The following is a 22523-nucleotide window of genomic DNA, read 5'->3' on the forward strand; positions in this document are numbered from 1 at the left end:
GCTGCGGTTGTTGCGTAATGAGCGAAAGCCTCTTTGCTTCGATTTACGAGGTGTCACTTTTCACAACCCGCAGAAGCAGCAGCAGCAGCTCTGTTTGATAAATGGTTTGATTCTTCATTGGACAGCACCACTGTGAGCCTTTGATGGGGGCTGCTGCGTTGTTTACGTAGAACTGACCCTGACCCAGAAGAACCTTCTCGCTTCGTTCGCGTGCGCGGCTTTTGAGCAGAATCTTAACAAGGTACGTGCGCGAGATCGCTCGCCGCGTCCCACAAATGGTGTTGTGCATGTACTACTGCAGAGATGTCCGCCCTGACACGTGTGATCCTCGCCGATCGGACACACTGGAGAGTTGATCTTCTGCCCTTCGCATGCTAACTTCTTATGCGCATCGCACGCTCCCAAAGAGGAAGCATGGTATGGTTGGTTGCAGGTCATGAGGTCTTTTGAAAAATGGGCAATGACGGCCGGCGACTGCGCGTGTGTTTTGTTGCCCTGCGTCCTGCCCCTTGGTGTCGTCTATCAGAGGTTGTGAGATGATGCTGAAGGTTATACGATGAGCTGGGTACGGTGGCGATGAGATATGTGTAACGATAGAGAGCTCGTGTGGCATGTTACTTGTAAGGTAGAAACAAGATTAACTAGAGATGCTACATCGTCTAACGATGGTTCAACGAAGTGTTGTGTTGCAAAGTACGACCAATGGACAAAGACTAGGCCAAATTGCACCTTGAAACTGCCGGTTTTTGTCGATAAAACCACATTTATAAAAATAGAAAACCAAAAAATAAATCAACCTATGTATTTTCTCTTGCTAGCTATACATTTTTCTTATCTTTTGGGCAATTTGTGTCTACCATGGCAAAAGAATTGTTCATTTAGCGACACAAACCACAAATCATACCATTTTCCGACAACTTCATACAAATCGATGTGTTGCCCGACCAGCGCTTGAACGGTCGTCGAAAAGTGGTGATATTTGGAATGACCCAGGTCCAGTTAATTAGCGGGGTAAGGTAAAACCGGCCAGTTTATTGAATTCAAATAATTATGGGTCATTTTTGATGAGTGCAATCGGGCGTAGTCGTGCAGGAATATCAACCTCTCATGTCTTTGATCATAAATCAGACATGTTTGACGCAAAACAAATTATATTTGGATTATTGACTGGTGCCCCAACAGTTTCACAAGGCTACAACAGCTCATAATAGACGACACCCATCTGATCCCACCAAACGCACAGGATTGTCTTGCGTTCAAAGCGATTTGGTGTTGCGGTAGAAATTGATGGTTGGCTGGGATCTATTAACGTTTTCCAATACCACAATGCCTTCAGAGAACTCTACAAGCATTTTATGTGATTTGATCGCTAATTTTTCCAAATTAAAGGACAAAAAAGGAGCTTCCCGCATTTGTTCTGTTTTTGGCATAAAACTAGACATGGTTACTCAAGAAAAAATAAATGTTATAGTGTGGTATCACTTATGATGTGCATTGATTTATGTAAACAGGTGTTAAATAAACACAAAAAAATAGTATGGCTTGTCGATGAAAGTTCAATTGGATCTGTAAGTCCATTTATAAGCAAACAGCAGTTTTAAGGTTATACACCTGGCATAGATCCATATTTTTGTGTTAGCTAATACTCAGTTTTTGTAATGGTAACTTATCATTACTAAGAGTCACAATTCTTGGTTGCGAAATGAGAGTTGGTCGCATAATCTGCTTATCACCAACATCAAAAGCTTGTTGTCCTATACGACGGTGACTATTACTGGCGTGAAATAAATGTTAGCGCAAAATGATAACCGAAGAGCCTTGAACTGAAGGACCGTACGTGATAAACAACTACGACACCAATTGAACCCATTATTCATTCTCTCGACCAAATCTTGCAGAAGCGCTACACTTCAACACTAGCGCGACCGCTGAAACATTTATCCAAATTTTCAAATCCTAACCAAACATCATTTTCTGATTTACTTTCAATGCCTCGAAAAGCCAGTTCCCCATATCAGCTCATTCTCGCCGGCTGTCTTTATGGCACAATAGATCATTCTGTCAATGTCATCATTCAAGATATTGTCGGTTCGGTCGAACCTCAACGCCACATCAGCGTTGTTGAGCTGCGAGAACGTGTCTGTTCGCACCGTGGAGCCATCGCTGGTGCGCTCCCCATAAATTCTGTCGCCCGGTAATATGTCTTGCTTCATCGAAGGAAACCGAATGCCTCCTACTGCCGGTGGTTGTCCTGTCGACGGTTGTGCGCTCGATCCTACCCCACGTACTCCACGAAGGCAGAAGAAAGAAAAGCGCGCTCTCCTGCTTTCTGTGGAGCATTTCCTGGCTTTCACGCGGACGTTTCGTAAGTGCAGCTGGCTCTCGGCACAGACCACCACCAGCACCACCACCATTACCCGGGCGTAATGCATATTTATGCTAATGTTCTGGGGCTAGTGGAAACATAAAAATGACTAATGTGACCAACCGAACTGTGTGCCACTGTGTGCCACTGTGTGTTATTACGCCGCTCGCTACTGGGAACGTGGTGTGTCACGAGCACCCGCGTACGATTGCGCCATACTGCTGGCTGCTGCTGGATTTCCCACCAGCGGAAAACTAATTTTCACGCTGTCATTCAGGCTCAGGACCGCCTAGCCGGCGGTATCCATTTCCTTTTGGAACCCAAGTGGCACGTGCCAACCGTCTTCGGGGAGAGGAACCTTCCTTCCTTCGTGCTGTCTTCGATCGATCTTCCAGTGTGCAATGGCATCAGCATCGCGCATCGCGCATCGCGAACCGGCCTGCCATTACTGGTGCATTCGATTGACATTTTTTGGTCGGAAATCGACTTCAGATGGTCACACAGCGACCGGTGTGTGATGTTCGCGTCCATATGTGGTGCACCGTATGTCGGTCACGCGGCACCGGATGGCCAACACACCAGCCGCGAGCGGACAACCCATAGCGGTGCCAAAGCCATTTGCAGTGAATTATTCATTCGTTCGGTTCCGTCACCGTAACCGTGCGAGGACGTACCTCTCGTAAGCAGGGGGGCTGAGTACTTGTAAATGCTGCATTCCCACCACCTCCCCCCCCCCCCTCCCCCCTGGTAGTGTCTCAAAGCAAATCCGGTGAGCAGAAGCGGCTTCGCCGCACATCGCCCAGCATCGTTTGTCACCTGCAATCGTTTATGCGACCCACGGTGACGGTCCATGTGGTGGGGGGTCGGTGGCAAAAATTCACCGACATCTGCAAATTGCTTCATGAATTTGTCATACATTAGCATCGATCGCAGACCACCACCGTACATCGTCGCGTTGCCGGTGCGGTAGTACACATGTCGCTTGTCTTGTCCTTTGTCTTGACGGAGTAGCGGCCCGGGTTCTCGGGAGGATTTCAATCCAATTTCTCAAAGCTCGACACAGACCTGGGTCAGGCCCGGGGCCTCTCGGATTATTTATTGGAGAAGCCGTTACCACCGAATGTTCATGTATTCTTTATTTGGAGTGAGCCATTGCACCGAGCAGAGGGAACGAATCGCGGATGTCATCCGTTTGTCACGCGGCAGCGGTGGTGAAGTTACATTTTACATCGGCCGCTGAGCAGGGCTACGTAGTCGAAGGTGTATGCAAGGAGACACTAGGCACTTTTGTTGTTTAACTTTTGATTATGGTGCTGTGGATGGGGAAATAATACCCCGCCATGTTCTTTGTTAGATCCTGATAGATGAAGAACTTAAAGAACTCAAGAGTCACTCTCCAACTTATCTAAACTATAATCTTAACTACAAAACTCATGACTAAGTCCAGGCTGCAACAACTTCATCTACGGGGATGGCGTAGATTTAGCAAAAGAGTCCGTGCGCCCTTCTGCAAGAGCCCATAACACACCTTAATGCGACCGTAGCTCCAAATCGTAGCCAACCCTCTAATTGGTCCACCCCGTCCAGTAAACTGCCTCACAAAGACAAAGGACTCGGCAACCTCAGAGAACGTCAGTGGTGGCAGCGCACACCATTTAGCCCGTAATGGGTTGCGATGCGATGGAACCTTCCCGCAGGCCTGCTACCAGACCTGTTTCGTCAGATCTCCTCGCGTCGTCGTGCCGCGAAGATAGGCGAAGGAGCGCGCCGGAGTGTGGAGTGTGGAGTGTGTCGCACCCGCACTAGGTCACCATCATCATATGAGCGGATGTTTGCGGATGGAACCGCTTTGGAGCTCGACGGAGAAGGAAGCGGAGAGCGGATGGACGGTCTGTGAGGGGGCACGTGGCGTTTAGTTTCAAGGGCAACCAGTTCCGGCGGCAGCTAGCTCGCTGGCTCACTGGCTGGCTGGCTGGGTAGCTGGCTGACTGAAGCTGATCTCAAGTACGTTACGATTGCAGCGAAGCGAATGCCATAAGCGCTTCGAATGGGGATGGTGCTGTACTGCTCCGCGTAGTCACATTTGGAACCATGGTTGGAACCTGGTCTGAGATGCTTGGATACTCGTTCCTGTGTATTCTCTCCCAGTAGGCACAGCTGATCGCAGGAGTTGCTTGGTTCGCTGTACCAGCCATCATTAGCTGATGTTTGATGCTTGATGTTTCTCGTGTGATAATCAGTGTTATCAGTGCGTAAACCATCCATCGAGTACTGTTGCAGGGTTTCGCTTTGAACTCCGAGACAGACATCTTGATACTCTTGGTAGACCTTCCGGAATGTTCCCCCGCCAAGAAAATGCGATCAAACGCGTCCAATTGCATTCGCATTTATCGTCATTAGACGACCTACTACACGGCACCATTTTGCTGCAACGCGATTTGCTATGCACACACTCCCCCATTCGTACGCCATCGATTCGTTCTGCATCAGCTCACCGATGGATCTCGACAAACACATCGACAGTAAACTGCACTGCCCGGGGGATCGGCATCGAAACGATAAAAGATCCACGATACCGACCAACCGACTTTTTGTTTCGATTGATTTCTGCCTTCCTGCCTTTCCGTTTGTCACGTTGTCGGTCGGCACGCTTTCGCTCCAGCGAATACCAGCGGGTGCCAGTGAGCAGCAGCCACAAATCAGGTCAAATGTGTGCCCGTGGTTTGAAAGTGTAATTATGTTTATTGGGATTTATCAAGATCACGACGTGGGACTCGTGATTGGCAGAAGGGTAAGGCGACAGAACGGAACAGAACAAGCGCCACACACGCGCGTTGGCGTTGCTTTGTTTCTCGCGCACCAGCCGACGGCGAATCCAGCGAAGTAGAACGCCTTCAAGGATGTTGGCTGAGATAGCAGCAGGTACGAGCGCCAACCGAGCGCCGAACGTGCTCTGCTCGGGAAGGATGATATCAAAATGCCATTAGGCGACGATTCGTTCAGTTGTTGCAACACCTGAAGACCCGCTCGCTGGTTCGGGATGGTTTAACAATGGCACATTGTACTATCCGGGCGTTGGTGGCGATGACATTTGATAGTATCTTCTGCTTCTTATCTCAAAGCACCATCATCTTCTGGGAAACACACAAACCAACCAGCACTGGATGCTAATTGAGATGCTGAAGAGTAGAATTAGTCGCTTGATTGCGTTCACTATCGTGCTCTGGTTTGGTCTCGGGATTATTGCTTTATAATTCTATTCCAAAATGTGTGTTCCACTGTAATTTGGTAGGATTTAGCGCAAGTGTTTGACAATTGTTTAAGGGGTGGGCATCGGTAATTTTTTACCAAAACAAGGATCATTGTTAACGATTTTTTGTGACGTAGCTATTCAACTTTACTCTTTCAAATGAATGGCATATTAACCCTCGGTTGGGCACCCGGGTACCCTGGTACCCATTTCTAGTTTCAACGAAAAAATGAATACCTTCCCGTCAATATTTTTTTACGAAACTCCGGATCCCCAAAGTGCAACTCATTTCAAGCCGAATTGGCGTTGAAATTGTTTTGATAACTCATATTTAAAGGTAATTATGGCCCGATGAAATTAACACCCGCCCAGTGGCACCCGGGTACCCGGGTACCCCACACGTTGGCTATGCACATGGACTATGTTTTTTACATAAAACTACACTTTTTATCAACATTTATTCATGTTGCCGTGTTTATCAATTGTTAATTAGATAAACTACAACATTTTGTTGAAAATTTCATTACGTTTGAGCTTTTCAACGAGCAATAAGAGAAAAATAATCAACATATTTTGAAACCTTTTATGTGCAATTTAAATTATATATTATTTCTCAAACTGATTAAAAACGGTTCGTATAGTGTAATTTTCTTAACATATGAGTAAATTATACACTAATCTTCATCAAAAAGGGTTTAGGCGGCATTTTCGTAGACCACAGAGACCAATATACATGGTGCGTTCAGAAAGTGATGAGACTGGATTTTTCCTGACGAAACGGTTTGAGATAAGGTATTGAATTTTTTACGCCAACATAAAGGCAGGATTTAGCTATTCAACGCACTTTATTTCATTCGGCTATCACAAACTGAAAGAAAATGGGACGATTTTTCGTGAACCATGTTTTTAGTTGATGTAACATCGTAGAACGCCCCCTTTCTATGGACCACAGCCCGGATCATCCCGGACCACTTTCCTGGCATAGAGCCCCCAAACAGAAATGTATGAGGAATTGATGAATTACTGGCACCAACGGAATGTTTTTCTGTAGGTCCGGATGATCCGCGCCAGGAAGAAGGTCCGGATGATCTGCGCCAGACCAATGGCCCATAGAAAGGGGACATTCTACGGTGTTCCATCAACTAAAAACATGGTTCACGAAAAATCGTCCCATTTTTTTCAGTTGGTCATAGCCGATCGAAATAAAGTGCGATTGATAGCTAAAACCTTCCTCTACCTTATCGTAAAAAATTAAACACGTTATCTCAAACCGTTTTGTCAGAAAAATCAATTCACATTACTTTTTGAACGCATCATGTAGCAACTGATCTGATCTCCTAGCTCAATTGTGCCCAATTAACTGAATTGTTTATGACTCAAAAGTGCCTTATGAAAATTTAAAACTGATTTATTCGAAGAAATCAATAATTTCAATACCATATTTGCTGGAAAATTCGATCACTTTACAATCTTATTGCTTGCTTTACGACGTACGGTAGAGAATGACCGTACGAAGGGGTATCAATGTATTGTGTTCATTATTTTTATTGGTTTTATTGAATTTTGTTGTGATTTTTAAAGAAAAATACTTTCCGAAGACTCTTAAATTAGTTCTAGAACACATTTTTTATCATAAAAGTGATACAAACGATGATACAAGAACATAATCATGCAATGCACATAAATGGGGTACCCGGGTACCCGGGTGCCCAACGAAGGGGTAAACACCGGGTGCCCAACCGAGGGTTAAACTACATCTTTTGAAAAATATTTAGCTTTATTTTGGAGAAGATTTAATAAAAACTTCATCCATGGCATCACATTCAGGCAGTCATGCCTTCGAAAAGATACTTTTTTCCGGTGCCCATCGTAGCTGCGTGATGGGTCATCAGAAAAATACAAATCAATACTCGTTTGAAAGGTGATAAGTTTATTCAGGTAGCCCTGTCATGTTTCTGTTGAATTTCCATTTTCTCGATTTATGGCAGATTTTTGAATTTGAAAAAGTGATGATTTTTGTCGTTTTGCCTAAAAACACAATTTTTTAAGATTTGTTTAAAAAAAAGTATTCATAACTTTCATGAAAACTTGACGAGGCTACCTGGCAAATAGTGTACAGATTATTTGTTAAAAGTTTCAAATCTATCGGTCCAGTAATTTTTACGGTACGATGGGCTCTTCAAAGTAGCGAGCTGCATGGAGCCTCGAAATGCGGATTTAAAAAAATCTATAACTTTGTCAGTTTTTCCTCGATTGATCCAAAAAAAATACACAATGTTCTTGAAAGGATCATCATTCAGGGAAAAATGTTAAAAATATGTGTCACAAAACAAAATTAAATACCAAAGCCCCCCTTAAGGTGACAGACCAGCCAATATCAGCTCTAGGCACTTTCAGTATTGCACTGTGAGCTGAGGCCATCATCTGATTGTATCCCAAAAAAAGACGTTGATTAACCAGATAATATTAACTAGATTCACCTTGCCAAAGGCCCCCATCATGGAAGGCCCTTATGGTCTCACTGTAAACATTTACTTGACGCCAGTTAAAGGCAGCACCCCGTGCACCGTGCGTGGCATCCATTTAAGAGATTTATTTACCGAACGTACCTTCAGCGCGCATCGCGCACCGAGCAGACGATTCCATCCGAATGGTGGTGGTGGGCCTAGCCTTCAGTGTCATGCACACTAACCTTCAAACCAACCACGTTGGTGTCGCGCGCGTTGATTGCTTTTTGTTGCGGCAAAATTATCGAACTATCACCACATGCCACATGGAGTGCCGTCCACACTGGTGGGAGCCAGAGCGTCTACACGCATCTCGCATCACCTCAGCTCAGGTTCTCCAGCTTGTCATTTCTCACCGGAAGGCCAAGGAAACATATTGTCCACATATTATCGGTGGCCGCGTGGACCTCGACCTAAGTCGCCGCCTGCAGCCTTAACCCAGCTACCTACTCCGCTCGGTTAGTCATCGTTTTAGGAATGTTTCTCCGGTTACGTCGTCACCGAAGGGCCCTGTTCTAGGGTCACACATTGCAACAAAACTGGCCAATCGGGTGAAGAACGCAGCGACTAATTTAGAACAATTTTGTGCTAACCAGTGCCACCGGCGACGTGGCCATATTGGAAGACAAAAAAGCACCGGTCGCGAGGACTTTCCAAAGCCACGGCCAATGCCAATGCCGGCGATGGCTTCAAGCAGGCTGGCTTCAGGCATCGTGGCGACCTTTGCCTTCGTCGTTTTCCCGTTTTGGTTTGAATCGCAGATCGATCGCAAAGTGTCGTTTCATTCTGTTTAATTTGCTTTCAATTACCGGAGGGGCCTGACTCCGGCCCGCTGGTGTTAGTGTTGGCCATCAGCAGTAACAGCAGCAGCAACAGCCATAACTCCAAATCGGCTGCTGGCAACGGAAAACGGAAAATGGCAAATCGGTGCTTCGCCCGATACTCGTGTCCGTGTGCGGGTCCATTGTCGATGCATAACGTACCGGAGGGCTCCTTGGAGGGCAGCGCTTGACCGCGAAAATGTATGTTCAATGTCAATGTTGCCGCTGGCGAGCAGAGCGGTGAAAGGAAGGGTACTCGGTGACGGTACGAGCTTGGTGCGCTACCGGATCGGTTATGCTGCAATTGTAGCGAAGTGACTACAGCGAAGGTTTCTGGCTTGGAAGGCTTCGTTCGATTAAATGCAAGCCTTGGTAAGGCATTTTTGGCAGTGAAAACCTTCGAGAAGGTGGTCGATAATCCACAGTTTCACATTTTTCTGTTCTAAGCGTAAAAGTATCGCCTTCTACTGACTCCAATGCTGAATTTCAATATTGAAGTCGCAGTAGAAATGGATATTCCTACTGGAACCACCGTAATAATCTGTTTACGTGGAATGCCGACACTTCATGGATGCGGTTTGGAGCCTGACAGCCCCTTGCTCAGGAAACACTTGAAAATCAATAACCAGCTCAGCTTAGCCACAGCGTGAACTATTGCTTACATATTTCGGGGTCATATTTCAGCACTGGCCGGTAACGGTGGTTCGCTGTTGGTGGCGCACCAACTACGATTAGCAACTTACCGAACCGGCACCAACTACGTCCGTAGCATTGTCCCCCGTTGGTGACGATTGTTTAACAAACAGCACCAATCTGCGGTTTACTGCTTCGAGTTGCTGCTGTTGCTGCTGCTGTCGCTAGGAGTTGTGAAGTCGGCGCACCACATAAAGGACATCGCCAAAGAGGGCTGCCTTTGGCTGGGCCCAAATTTATGACCACTTTTCCGTTCATTACCTCTCGGGGGCGTCCTTTTGCGATAGAGAGGGAGACAGAAGAGTAGGAGTAGAGTCCTTTATCCTGGCCAGACGTACCGTATCGCTGTTGCGCCGTTGTCGTCGTGGGCTTAATCCTCGCACCACGACACTTCCCTGGCCTTCCTGCACTGGTAATAAAACTGGAAATGATTTTCTTTTCCTTCGACAGGTTTTTTTAGCGCCGGAGTTTCGCCTCCGATAAAAAGGGAGAAAGAAAAGTATCAGAAAAATTCCTGGTTCCGCACCGATTGTGCACCGTTACCGATCAGTTCTGGGGCCATACACAAGCACGTACACAGATACACCTATGGTGGTGCTACTACAGCCTGGCGGCTATCGGAATCGGATCCCCTCGGAAACAATCTTTCGCGCGAACGGTTTCGCTCTACCGATGCGTCGTAAGTCCGCGAGAATGTGGCGTTTGTGTAGCGATCGTACAAGTGCTGGGCAATCCCTTTAAGCGTAAGCCACGGAGAGTCACCCCGATAAATCTGTTGCCATAAAACTGCCAAGTGACGTCGCCATCGCCAACGACGACGGAGACGACGAGGGTGAGTCGCGTTTGTGGCAGTAAAGCGCTATGCTCCCCGGGAAAAAAGGGCTGTAAAGCTTCACTAACGCCGTGCTATGTTGCTTTAATTTAGTGCCGCGTGGGGATGTGTCACGGTTTAAAGTGTGTTCATATCTACAATGAAACAGCAGCAAACACTGGTTCGGGTTCGATTGAGGTAAAATACGTTTGTACTGAATGGGCCCCTAAAGTGTAGTTGGAACGAACAAATAATTACACGTAGGAACAAATGTAATGTCGGGTCTATCGGGGTGTTAAAGTCATTTTGAACAAGATTTTTAAAAGGATTAGGTATTTAGGTGAAAAGAAGAGCTTTTAAAAATGTATTTCTATTTTTTCAATAAGATTTGATACAATATTCATTATCAGCTTAGCGTTGCATTACCACTTTGATCTGGTTGGAAATGTTTTACAGTGTATTTTGTGCGCGAATTTCATTGCACAACTTGTAACTTTCTTTCTCGTTTTCAGGAGGAGATGAGGAGATTGTTGAGGCAAGGAGTACTAATTTTCAGTGTTTCTAAGGCCGCCAATCGATGGCAGTCTTGTGGAGCACATTTAAAGAAACCCGTTAATGTGGCATGTTTCAGCTTGGTGAGCACCAGCTGTTGAGGGTCGTCGTACGCTTGTTGAAGTATGTCCAGAGGACCTTCAAACGATTTTAGCTCCAGCATATGAGGTGCGAAATCTTTTCGTTGATCAATCTCCAAAATCTGGTCTAAAGAAAGGCGGAAGAGTATCGAGAGTGTCTGAAGCAATACAAGAAAGCGTTAATTATCAAATAAAAAAATTCAGACCGATCGAAATAGGCAAAAAATTACACAAACACGATTTTATTCAATAGATTGTCGAATCAATCGATTGGCAATTTGTCGCCTGTTGAAATTCTAGTAATTATCTTCTGCTGTGGTATAATCTATCCCAAAAATCGTATAGAATAAGTTTGCTACAAAGATTGAATGCGATTGTTGATCGATTCAAGCATTTTAATATTGATTAAGAATTTCTAGAAGTAAAGCTTTGATAAATCGGACCCATGTTTTGATTGAAATCATGAAAAACATCAAGGTTAAAAACGCACAACGGTTTATTGAACATCAAACTCACCGACAATGCCACAATAACCCGTTTTTCGTGCACAGTGTCTCCAGTGGAAAGGCATTTCCAGCAGCTTTGGTCAATCCATCGGCTTCCCCACAACTGCCACTAAGGTAACCCCAGCAAACGGTGATAACGTAAAATATCGAACTCACATCTTCAAAGTCTTTGATGCGCAGAAAATAACTCACAAACTTTGCCAACTGAAATGTCCGAATAGCGTCCAAACTATGCCCCAAACTCAGTCCACTGCCTCCACCGCCTCCATTTCCTTCCACAAGTCAATCGATCAGCACCGTAGCCGGAGGTGCCTTGGCTTGGAACGCCATTCAATCGGTTTCTTGCTTTGCGCAACGGGATTCCACATACATACTCACCCAATAGCCCAGGACCCACAGGAGCACGAGGAAACGAGGAATCCTACAGAGAGCACCGGAGGGCTGGTGAGCGGGAGTACCGAAACCGAAACTATCTTTCACCATCGCTTTGGACCCCACAAAAAACAGGAAAGTCCATGTTTTGCAAAGATTTATTCTTCGTTATTTGGCTAAACTTACGCGCCCCAGCTGGCGTTGGTGCGGGTGGAAAACCCCGAAAGTCCTGCCCTGCCACCCTAACAAAACTCCATGACGGCATGTACCCACAACACAGGAGGCGGTAGACTTCTGTCCGCACCTGAAAGTTCCTCCACCCAAAAAGGTCCAAACTCTCGGGGTCCGGGTGCGCACTGGCCAGAAATAGTTTCCTCCTTCACAAATAACTGGACTTTCGGCGGAGGAAGGATGATGAAGGGAGGGAGTGAAAATGAAATTTTGTGGTCGCTCCATGTCGACCTCACCTCACCACCTTCGGCATAGTTGGCGCTGTGCAGAAAGCAGTTCTTGGGGCAGAGTGGAACTTTTCGCTTCAAAACTTTCCACGGCCACCACGGCTGCTCCTGTAATGTTGGGTCTATGGGCCACTGGTGGATCGGTTTCCTTCCTTCGATGCGCAATATGTTGCCCGGTGCTGGATGGAGCGAGGGCAGACGATGATTATGATAACGATATGTTTATAATGCTGATGTTATTAGGGCTGTTGTGAGGATGTTTATAATTGAAATGGTCGACCGGGCCTACGCAGTCTTCTATTGCTGCTACTTTGGGGCTACTGTTTCCCCATTCAGGACAGGTTCTGGTCGGGAAAATCGGACTGAAACTAATTAACATAGTTGAAGGTCGCTTTCCTTCGCTTCGATTTTCCATCACTCTTTCACAGATGGTGGACCTTGCGTAGTGAAGGCACCGGGAAGTGCTATAAATACCCAAGTAAAACAACACTTTCCTTGGATCCTTGATAGAGGGGGGCCATCGGATGGTGCTGATAAGGCAATCGATTGTCGCGTTAGTTATAAAGAGAGTGTACACCGAATTGAGTTAGAGAAAACAGTAAACAATTCAAACTAATGTACACCTTCCGCCCACTCTAATAGACTTCCTTTTTTTTCTTCTTCCCCTTTTTCCTTCTGGCAGGTGATTGATGATCCAACGGAGTCACTCCTAGGTCAACCCATCACGCCTACGGTGAGTAATTAGAACCAACTCGCCCAAGACTGCGTCCGGGCGGCCCCTTGCGGAGGATAGACAGAAATGTCACGAGAAAGGTGAACTCACCGTCGTCGTCGTCGTCGCGTGGTTTATAGCCTTTACCACGGACCAAGCATCGCGTGCTGGACATCGTGGGCCCCCCACTCCACGGCAATGGCGATTGCCCAACAGCAACCTCGCACGCCAGCACGCTCGCACGCACGCTGCCACGTTGGTCATGTGTCACTGGCGCATCCGCCGACACAAACAATCAAAGTGTTTCGTTTTTTTTCGGCCCACCTCCACTTCAGGTTGTCACAAAGGCCTCTCGCTGATGAGGACGCGACTCCCATCGTGCGGTTATTAGTTTTAATGTTTCAATTGGCCACGATGGCGATGGGGGCGCCGCGCGGCAAGGTCGAATCGTACGGATTGGTGACACTCACTCCAGCGCACGCCGAGCAGTGTTCGGAGACCATCGTGGGAGGACGGAGTACCCGGGGGGGGGGCTACCTGACCGGAATAGAAATGGGGGTGAGGAGGGAACGGCCGAAAATGGCCGAAACTGCCAACCATCACGCCAAAGGTCGATAATGGCGCCGAAAGCCGACTTTATCGTGGCTCAAGTAGGGATCCTCCTCTCCGGAATCAGCTGCTGCTGCATGCCCCCCCCCCCTTGGTCGGTCGGTCGGTCGATCGATTGTTTTTCAAGGACGTTGCCTGCGTGTGTGCTCGTGGCTGTCGCAACTTCTTCGCTTCGGCCGCAGCCGGGGAGAAGGTGGCGAATTTCTCACCGACCACGTTGTCGGTGGCGCCACGGTCATGCACGGTTGGGGTGGGGGGGGGGGGGGGGACCACCACTTCGCCGTCACGCAATCGTTATGTTTCGATTTCGTTTGCGGACCTTCTGCGGTGCGGTGTGCTTATGGATTTAATTAAAATGTTTGTTAAAATGTTTTCCTTTCCATGCCTTTGTTGTGGTGCGGCGGCATCCAGTACCGCAAACCCAGCGCGCGCCGTACTGCGTAATGTGAGGGGTTCCCGTACCGAAAATGCGAGAAGTGCGTAATGAGGCTCGTGCTTCATTTTGTTATTGCATTCAAATAAGGGAAACGATATGGGAACGTTGGGGGAACCGTTTTTTGGTGCTTTGAGCGTTTCAATGCAAACCTCGGTTTGCGCTTATGTTAGCGACTTTGGAGTTGTAGCCTCGCTTCACTTCATTTTACAGCAAATTTATTGTTAAACATACGAACGGAAACATATAAAACAAGCTAAAATTGTTTAAATGCCTAGGTTTGCCGATGTTTTTGGGATAAAATAGGATAAAAAATTGCAAACTAAATGCTAAACTTGCAAAATGTTGAGACTATTACTACTAAAACAGATAATTATCGTGCAAGTTCATAAATTTATTTCAATTTCAAATTGATTATTGCCGTCTCAGCGACCATACATTTTCCGCGCATGCTATCGGCCGCCATGGTTAATTCGGGTCCAAAAAAGGCTCACATTTGTCTTTTTTTTTGTAAAGAAACCATTCAACTTAATATTTTCTTAATAAGTGAATGACGTATTGAACTAAGATTTTTCAATATTATTTGATTCTATTTCGGGGTAGATTTATTAAAAACTTCATCCATGGAATCATGTTTAGGAAGAAGTGTCTTAGAAAAGTAGCTTTTTTCCAATGCCCATCGTAGCCAACTGCTGGTTCATCTGAAATATACCATCCCAGTATGATTTTGTTAGATTATAAATTTATCCAAGTAGCCCCGTTGAGGTTTTCTCGATTTTATAATTTTTCGATCTTCGGTAGATTTTTTAAGTTGAAAAAGTGATTACACTATGAAGGTGATGGATAGATCAATGATCAAGTCGGGTTCGTCACTTAGAGGGGTAAGTCTATCGATTTCGACCAAAAACAGAGCCCATCGTAGCTGCTTGATGGGTCATCAGAAGTGGTAAAAGAGAATAAAAGTTGTTCTTTTTACGATTTTCATATAATTGCATACATAATTACATAAAACATACATGTACATCATTTTTACATAGAGATTTTTACATTTAAAAAAACGGGCTAAATAGAGATAACATTTGTTGGAATTGTGAAAAATACTCGCAGAGATCTTCAAATAAGATAGATTCTTGTCTTCTTCTCTAATCTTCAAATAAGATAAATAATTCTCGTAAGTTCTACCATAAACACAAAAATGCCCATTAAAATAGCCAACATGCAGTAAATCAATCAGTGCTAGAACAAACTAACAAACATTGTAAAATCACAAATCACTATTGCAGCGCACAAACTGCTGCTGACTCACGCCAAGTGCACGGTGCTAAAAGTGTCACAATTATATAACCCAGAACCGTCGCTGTTCTCTTCTCGTGTTGCGGTGTGCGCTGTCAGGAAGTGAACGGCAAGATCCATCCACCATCCAGCCACCAATCGAGCTTGCATCGCAAAGTGCTGCATCGCATCGCCGATCGCAAGATGATTCCCAGACGCGTCGGCGATGGTCAAGGTGCCTTTTCCGATGGGTCGGTCGTCGATCGATCTGCCACCCTCCAGTCCCCCCCATAGGGTCCGTTCCGGTCCATCCGATCGGTCCGATGTAGATGTATTGCCCCAGCATCTTAATTAATCAACGACAGGCACGAAACAGGCCCGAGAGGGGGATGGGGCAGCCCGCTGTCTCACGGTTAATTACTTCCCTTTGTTCCCCGGCGTGGCAGGGGACCACGAAGACGCACCGCACCGACGATAAACGACACCTTCGACGATGATGCCGGCTTGACACGCGATACGCGATATGGCGAGGCCTTGCCGGGGGTCGACAGGGCAACCAAAGCGCCTCACCGGCCTGTTTCCGTCAGCAGCACAGGTGAAACAAAGAAAACAAAAATCTCGTTTCGATGTTACAAAGACCACCCCCCGGTTCTCGGTGTCCGAGTATCTAATTATACGAGCGGGCCAAGACCTGACAACGACGACGACGACGACGCACCATGACGCAGACTACCGTGTGCTGTATGCGAACCGCCGAGTACGGATCACGAACCATCGGCAGCATTGTCTCCGGCAGCAGCACCAGCAGCAGAAGCATTGCTAATCCCTTGACTCGCGCACTATCTCACGCTTACGAGCGGGGTCCATAGCCACCTTCCTGTCACCTCCTCATCACTCTCACCCCCCTCATCGTGCTGCCAAGAACTGCATCGTTATATAATCTCGACTGTGCAACTGCGCTGCAGGTGCGCTTCTCGCTACTGAACGCGGTCCGCGGTACGGCGCAGGGCCTGGGGTTCTGGCCGGAACAATGTCGATAAATTTACTCCCTTCCCCCGCTTACCCGTCCGGATATCAACCACCAACCTTCGCTGCTGGTTTTAGAGCGTAGAGCGAGTGGCCGACCACGATGCCGGACCTTGATTGGCAGGCCAGGGTAGCCAGAAAGGAGGCGGTTGCGCGTTCGAAACGTCGAATGTAGAGTGTGTCGTGAGCTCGTGCAGGGCTTCCGATGTCGGATTGACCCCGACCAGGATAGAGTTTATTGTGGCCAGGGAGGTGCCAGCCAGCCAGATCCCGGCGTTATGCTAATGCGCTATACTGCCGGACGGGTGGCCGGCCAGATCAGCCAGCATGGTGGCCGTGGCTGTCGACTAGGAAGCGATAAGCGCGCGCCCCTTCCACACACGATAGGTGTTGTGCTGGTTTATATTATGCTCCGGATTGGCAAGCGCCAAGCCATTGGCGAGTAGAAAGTGGCACATTGTGTCAGGGGCCGGGGAACGGCCAGCAGAACATGTTGGTTGGTGCTCGATCGAACTGTACCGGGATATGGTTTCCATTTACGAATAATTGCAAATATTTGTTTCATCGCAATATTTTGACACTTTGGCACATGACGTCACGTGTGCTGTCAACTTGTTGTGGCTGCCATGCCATCGCAAGTGGAAAACGTTGCAGATCCGCAGCAGTACTGATGCTGCTAATGCGGATATCGTATTTGTAGGTGACTGCATTGTGCTTCTCATTGGAACAGTTTGCTTTTGCAATTACCTAGATTCTCACTTGGACACTTTGACAGGTTTCCAAGTGTATGATCTCTATTCATCGTTTAGCGAGTAATAAGGGAAGTGTTAGTTCTCATAATAGTCTATCTCTATAGACCATGTATTAGTCAGAATATTCACGCACATGTACACAGCAATAACTACCGACACTACCGGGAACTTGAGTTGTTTACACTTCCCCCAAAATCATCATCAATCTTACTCGAGCAGTCCCCGCTCACGGTGGGACCATTGTAAATATTTGAAGTAGTCCCAGGATCCTCACAGAGAGTCCCTGCCCCAAATCATGTCCCAAGAAAGGTGTACTTCCGTGTGTCGCTTGTCAAAGGCCCGGGGTGTGCAAATGAGAGGAAACCGGGAGAGAGAAGAGCCCGTGAAAAGCAACTGCAAGAAATATTTCTTTTGGACGCAAAACTAACGGAAAGACAGGATCTCGCAACGTAGCAGTGTCTCTGTCCGAATCCACGTCCCCCAAAGCGACCAAGACATCCCTGCAGCTACGTAAACGTCGTAACGAGCAAGCGAACGAAACGGGAAAGCAAGTAGTGTTCCGTTCCCTGTACGCTCGGTGCGAACCTCGGTGTGAACCGGGCGGGAAGAAGGACAGTTTCGCCGGCGACAAATGGTATGCGCCAGGACAGTCTGTTGAACGCTTCGTCGCTACCTTGGTTACCTTGGTCTCTCTTGATCCTTCTTTAATGGGAGTCCGTCCGGGAGCTTGCGACGTTTGCTTTGCACCCGTCCCGCTCAGAAGTGCACTAGAGACCGTGGATAGTGGGCTTCAGGGCGATACTCGGCTGCCCGGTACCAGAAAGGACATCCAGTCGACCAACGGTGCTTTGGGAAAACAACTTGCTTCACCCTCCTTCCACCCGGACCAAGAGTAGAGTGCACTTTTTTTCTGCTGGAACGGTCTGAGCCCTAACATTCTGATGTCAGCTCGGGGTTGCTGGTCTTCATAAATTTTTAATAACATCCCCAAACAGACCAGGTCTGTCGCCTCGGGGACCATCCGGATTCGCGTTTGGGAATACGATGCCGACATCGTTGGGTTCTGTAACCACCGGGCAGCATAAGGATCCTGCCCTGTGGACAAAGAACGAGCGACGAAGCAGTTCAGACGAACCGGTCCCTTGGGACCATATTTCATAAACCCCCTTAAACGGCGCTCTCTCCCAGGCGAGACTAGACGACGAGATTTCGTTCTGGGCTAAGCTCTGCCCGGCGTGCAGGACCACGTGAATCCTCTGCTGGGTCATTGTCAGTTATGATGTGACAATGTTTATTCTGGACTCTACCGTGGACCGATTGAATTCCACCGCACGAACGGACTTCTGATTGATGATGAGCAGCAGCCGGACTACACCACTCTGGACATGACACCAGGGAATGTGATGGAATATTCTCGTCAGAACCTGTCATGCAAAGATTTGTTACCACAATGACGCTCCCAGGTGCTACTGCCAAGTCGACCTAGCTAACCGGTTATCCAATACCTGGGATTCTATATTGGATTACATGGCGGATTACACACCGGACCGTAGCCACAGCCACAGGGAATGCCACGTGCCGACGGTTGGACGGTTCACCTGATAAGAAGGTGCTCTAATGCGCTAGATTCCAGTTAGAATGTTCGATTGCACGACCAAACCAGACGACCTGCACAGCATCCAATCATGGGCACCATCGAAGCTGACCAACGAAAATGAAGAGAAATCAATTACGCGCTTTGCTTTGGAATCATAAGCTCACGGACTAATGCCAGTCAGCTCACAGACCACCGATTACCGCCGCGAACCGGTTCAACTTCTGTTAATTCTGTTTCTTTCGTGACTTTGCGCGAAAGCAAACAGCGGTTCGCTACCGAGTGCTAGTTTGTTTCATTGCTCTTCCTTCCTCCGTAAGGCAGTGCTTGTGCTGCGCTGTGCAATGTCAGCAGCTGCTGGCAATGACACACTAATAAAGAAAAAAAAAAAAAAAACCGAATACCACGCGCAAACTTCGCGAACAGCGAGCGAGCACAGAACGCGTTCTGCTTCCTTCCTTTCTATACTTCTGACGACGTTTCTATCGTCGTTGCTACCTTCTCAAACGCGTTGCAGATCGATTGTCGAATTGAAGATTTAAGAGAATTCTGTGACGGCGAGTGGTGGTGCTGCGGTCGTGTTACGCCTGCATTCGGTCGTCGGTTTGGATTTGTGGTCTTGGCGGCAAATGCCAGCATTCGGTCAGCGCTCGTCGGCATCGATGTGCACACCTGAGCGCTCAGCGCGTTGCGCTGTTGCGATTGGGTTCTGTGGTTTTCGGATTTGATTTCTGTTCCGTCCATTCCGTGCTGCTTTTCCATTGATTTATGCCAGCTCGTTAATAACAATTGTTAGTGACAATGTTGTCACAGTGCAGTCGGTGAAACGAAATGAATTGTTCTTATTTGATTTCCCCACCGATTCCTGGTTTGCTGCTGGAGTAGAAGGGTGTATAGCGATCATTTTGTTGTTCAATATCCACTGGGCCACTTATGGAAATAGAAGGATTTGAAACTTATCGTTCTAGACCTTAGCAACTAGTATTTTTGACTTTAGAAATGTTTTTGCTAATGGTGAATATTCATTTTGCAATTAGTTGTTTGTTCGATTAATTCGATTCGATGTGATTGGTGTTTATCTATTCAATACATGCATAGAACTCAGCAATCAATCAACGTTTTTGTCAAACATGAAAATCTCGTTTGATTTATTTTATTACTCTACAATACGAATATTGAATTCTATTCGACTGTGGTTACAACAAAACAAATGTTTAATCATCTCATCAACGCGATAATGGAAAACATTAATTATTATTTTCTATTACAGAATTTTGTGCGGCATTCCACCAGACAAAACAAATAACCACAAACAGGCATGGAATTTTTGATGAGCAACCGCGCTTTGTTGCCACCTTCTGCATACATTGTGCATCATGTCCATGTATGTTAGCGGCCGCCCAAACCAAAAAGTTGTATTCATATGTATACCCCTCCCACTCCCCGTAACAGCTGATGACGTTTTGTTTGTTATAATTTAAATAATTGATCACCGCCTGAAACGCTCACTCAACTGTCAGAGAACCCCGTTTTGTTAGTGGCCGGTCAAAGTGCATTTCCATAATAGAATGACGCGCGTGGTAAAGGTTTTCCATTTCATGCGGAAAATATGTGTATTTTAGCCGAGGCCACCACTGGCGACTGGCGTGGCGTGAGTGATTTCCATTTGAATGTCAAATATCACGCCCCACACCCACCAGTTCCCCGCGAATGGCGACCGCCCCTTTTATGTAATTGCCAACATTCGCAAAACGTTCGCCATTCTTCGCGATTCATATTTTATGACCTAACCCCGCGCCGCTCACCTGTACTCCGCTCAAATGGTCAGTCCACGGGGGGAAGAGCAAAAAGTCACTTTAAATTTCATCGCTTTTCCAGTCGCCGTTTGTTACCCGCCAAAGCGGAAGCCACTGGTGGGTTTGGTGCAAAAAAATAATTATAATATGAATGGCGAACCGGCATTTTTGGGACGGCGCTAAACGCGCGGTTATGTTCGAGCCAGCGGTAGGTCACGGAGCTGTTCTAGCTGTTCAGGAAAGGCCACCAAGCGGTGCAGCGATTTCCTCAGCTAGGGCTTCCAACCAACGAGGGAGGCTCAACGGAAACAACGGGCAACCCATTCTTGACCTAAAACCCTCGTTTTTTTTTTCTTCGACGGTTTCGGGGGAATTTTCGACGAATTGGCAAGAACGTCAGATGAAGCGCTAGGTGACGTGGCAATGACTTTTGACTTTTTCGTTCCGCCAGCTCTAATCGCCGGCCAGCCAGCCAAAATCGCGATGCTTTTCACCACTAGGCCACCAGCACCACCCCATTGGAAATAACCCCTTTTTCAGCAGCGTATTCAGCAGCACACAATGGCGGGAAGCGAACGTTTTTCGAGCTGGCATTCTTCTCCCCCTTCGAATTCCACAACACTCTACCAGCCAGCGCGATGGCTAGCATGGCGATGCGGTGATTATGGCGTATCCATTGTAAATGCAAAATGCGGGCTGGCCTTATCAAAATACCGACGCCTAGACCACCCTACCCCCCTCCTTTTCGCCAGTACCGAAGAACGCCGAACGTGGAAATGGGTTTCCGCGCGGAAAAGTGAAATGTTTATCGAATACACGCCGAGGCCCTGGGTGTTGGACCTGTGTTAGGCTGTACCGAAAAGCGGCACCACCACGCCAGGGAGAACGGTATATCGCACGGTCGCGTGTGCCCCCTGGGTGTGTGTCTAGGCCAAGGTCCCGTCGAGTGAAATATTGCTCCGATGCGGTATACATTGCAGTTCGATTGCTGCCGTGAGCGCATTTTTCCCGCTCCTCTCATGGAGGTGCCCGCGAGGAGAAAGACATTCTGAGGATATTGCGAAAGATAAATCACTGCACATGCAACGGAAGCGTTTCGGGATGCGCTGCTGCTGCGAACCTTACCAAGGGGGAGTGGGAAAGTTGGTGCACAAGTGATGACAAATTGCATTACTTCCTGTAGATGCCAGCGAGTTCGCGTTGAACGCGCGCGAATGGCCAAAGGGATTGTCTCTTATCTCCTATGGTAGCGAAGAGGAAGATGGGGGTTAATGGGTAGGCTCACGGTGCGAGCTTATGTTTTAATGCGAGAATGTTTCTTCTTTTTTATTCGCACATCCCGGGAATGCTCGTTTTGTGGAACTCGGGAGAGAAACTATAAAAAAGTACGAGGGCAAATGTTGTGATAAACATGATGAATGATTTATCAACATAAAAGAGCGACAACCATAACTCAATGATGCTGTCCCCAGTGCGCGACAGCGCTACAAGGAATGAATCCTTCATCCATCCCGTCCAACAGATTCTATAAAAATGTTCCTATAAAAACCCATGAATGTCCTGCAAAACCGAATATCCTTTACTATCCTGCAGGTTTAGTGCCCTCTCTCTTTCTCTCTCTCCCTGTGTCATCAATCTGGACTTAGCACCAGTATGTCATCAACTTTTCTTGGTAGCTTGCAAACATATTTGCTCCTATAAAAATGACCCCATTGACCGACGAAGAATCTGCCGGAGGAGGAGGTGAAAGGTCTTCCGAAACCTATTTATCACCGTCACCGGCGGCCAACGTCGTTTCAGCGAGCGTAGCGTTGTAATAAAGCACCCAAAAAAAGGAAGGAAAAACCAAAGGAATCCCCAGAATATGATGACATACCCCACCCCCCGGGTGGTCCCACGTGTCGGAAGTTATCT

General features: G+C 47.2%; 1 protein-coding gene across 1 annotated transcript in view; it reads left to right on the forward strand.

The window, feature by feature from the left end:
* Nucleotides 1-22523, forward strand: part of LOC126577387 (Ig-like and fibronectin type-III domain-containing protein 1) — a 101469-nt gene that overhangs the window by 29488 nt on the left and 49458 nt on the right. The window contains exon 4 of the mRNA XM_050238973.1: nt 13098-13148. The gene's annotated coding sequence lies outside the window, so the exon portion shown is untranslated. The remainder of the gene's footprint in view (nt 1-13097; nt 13149-22523) is intronic.

Source organism: Anopheles aquasalis, chromosome 3, assembly GCF_943734665.1.
Source record: "Anopheles aquasalis chromosome 3, idAnoAquaMG_Q_19, whole genome shotgun sequence".
Classification (NCBI taxonomy): Eukaryota; Metazoa; Arthropoda; class Insecta; order Diptera; family Culicidae; genus Anopheles; species Anopheles aquasalis.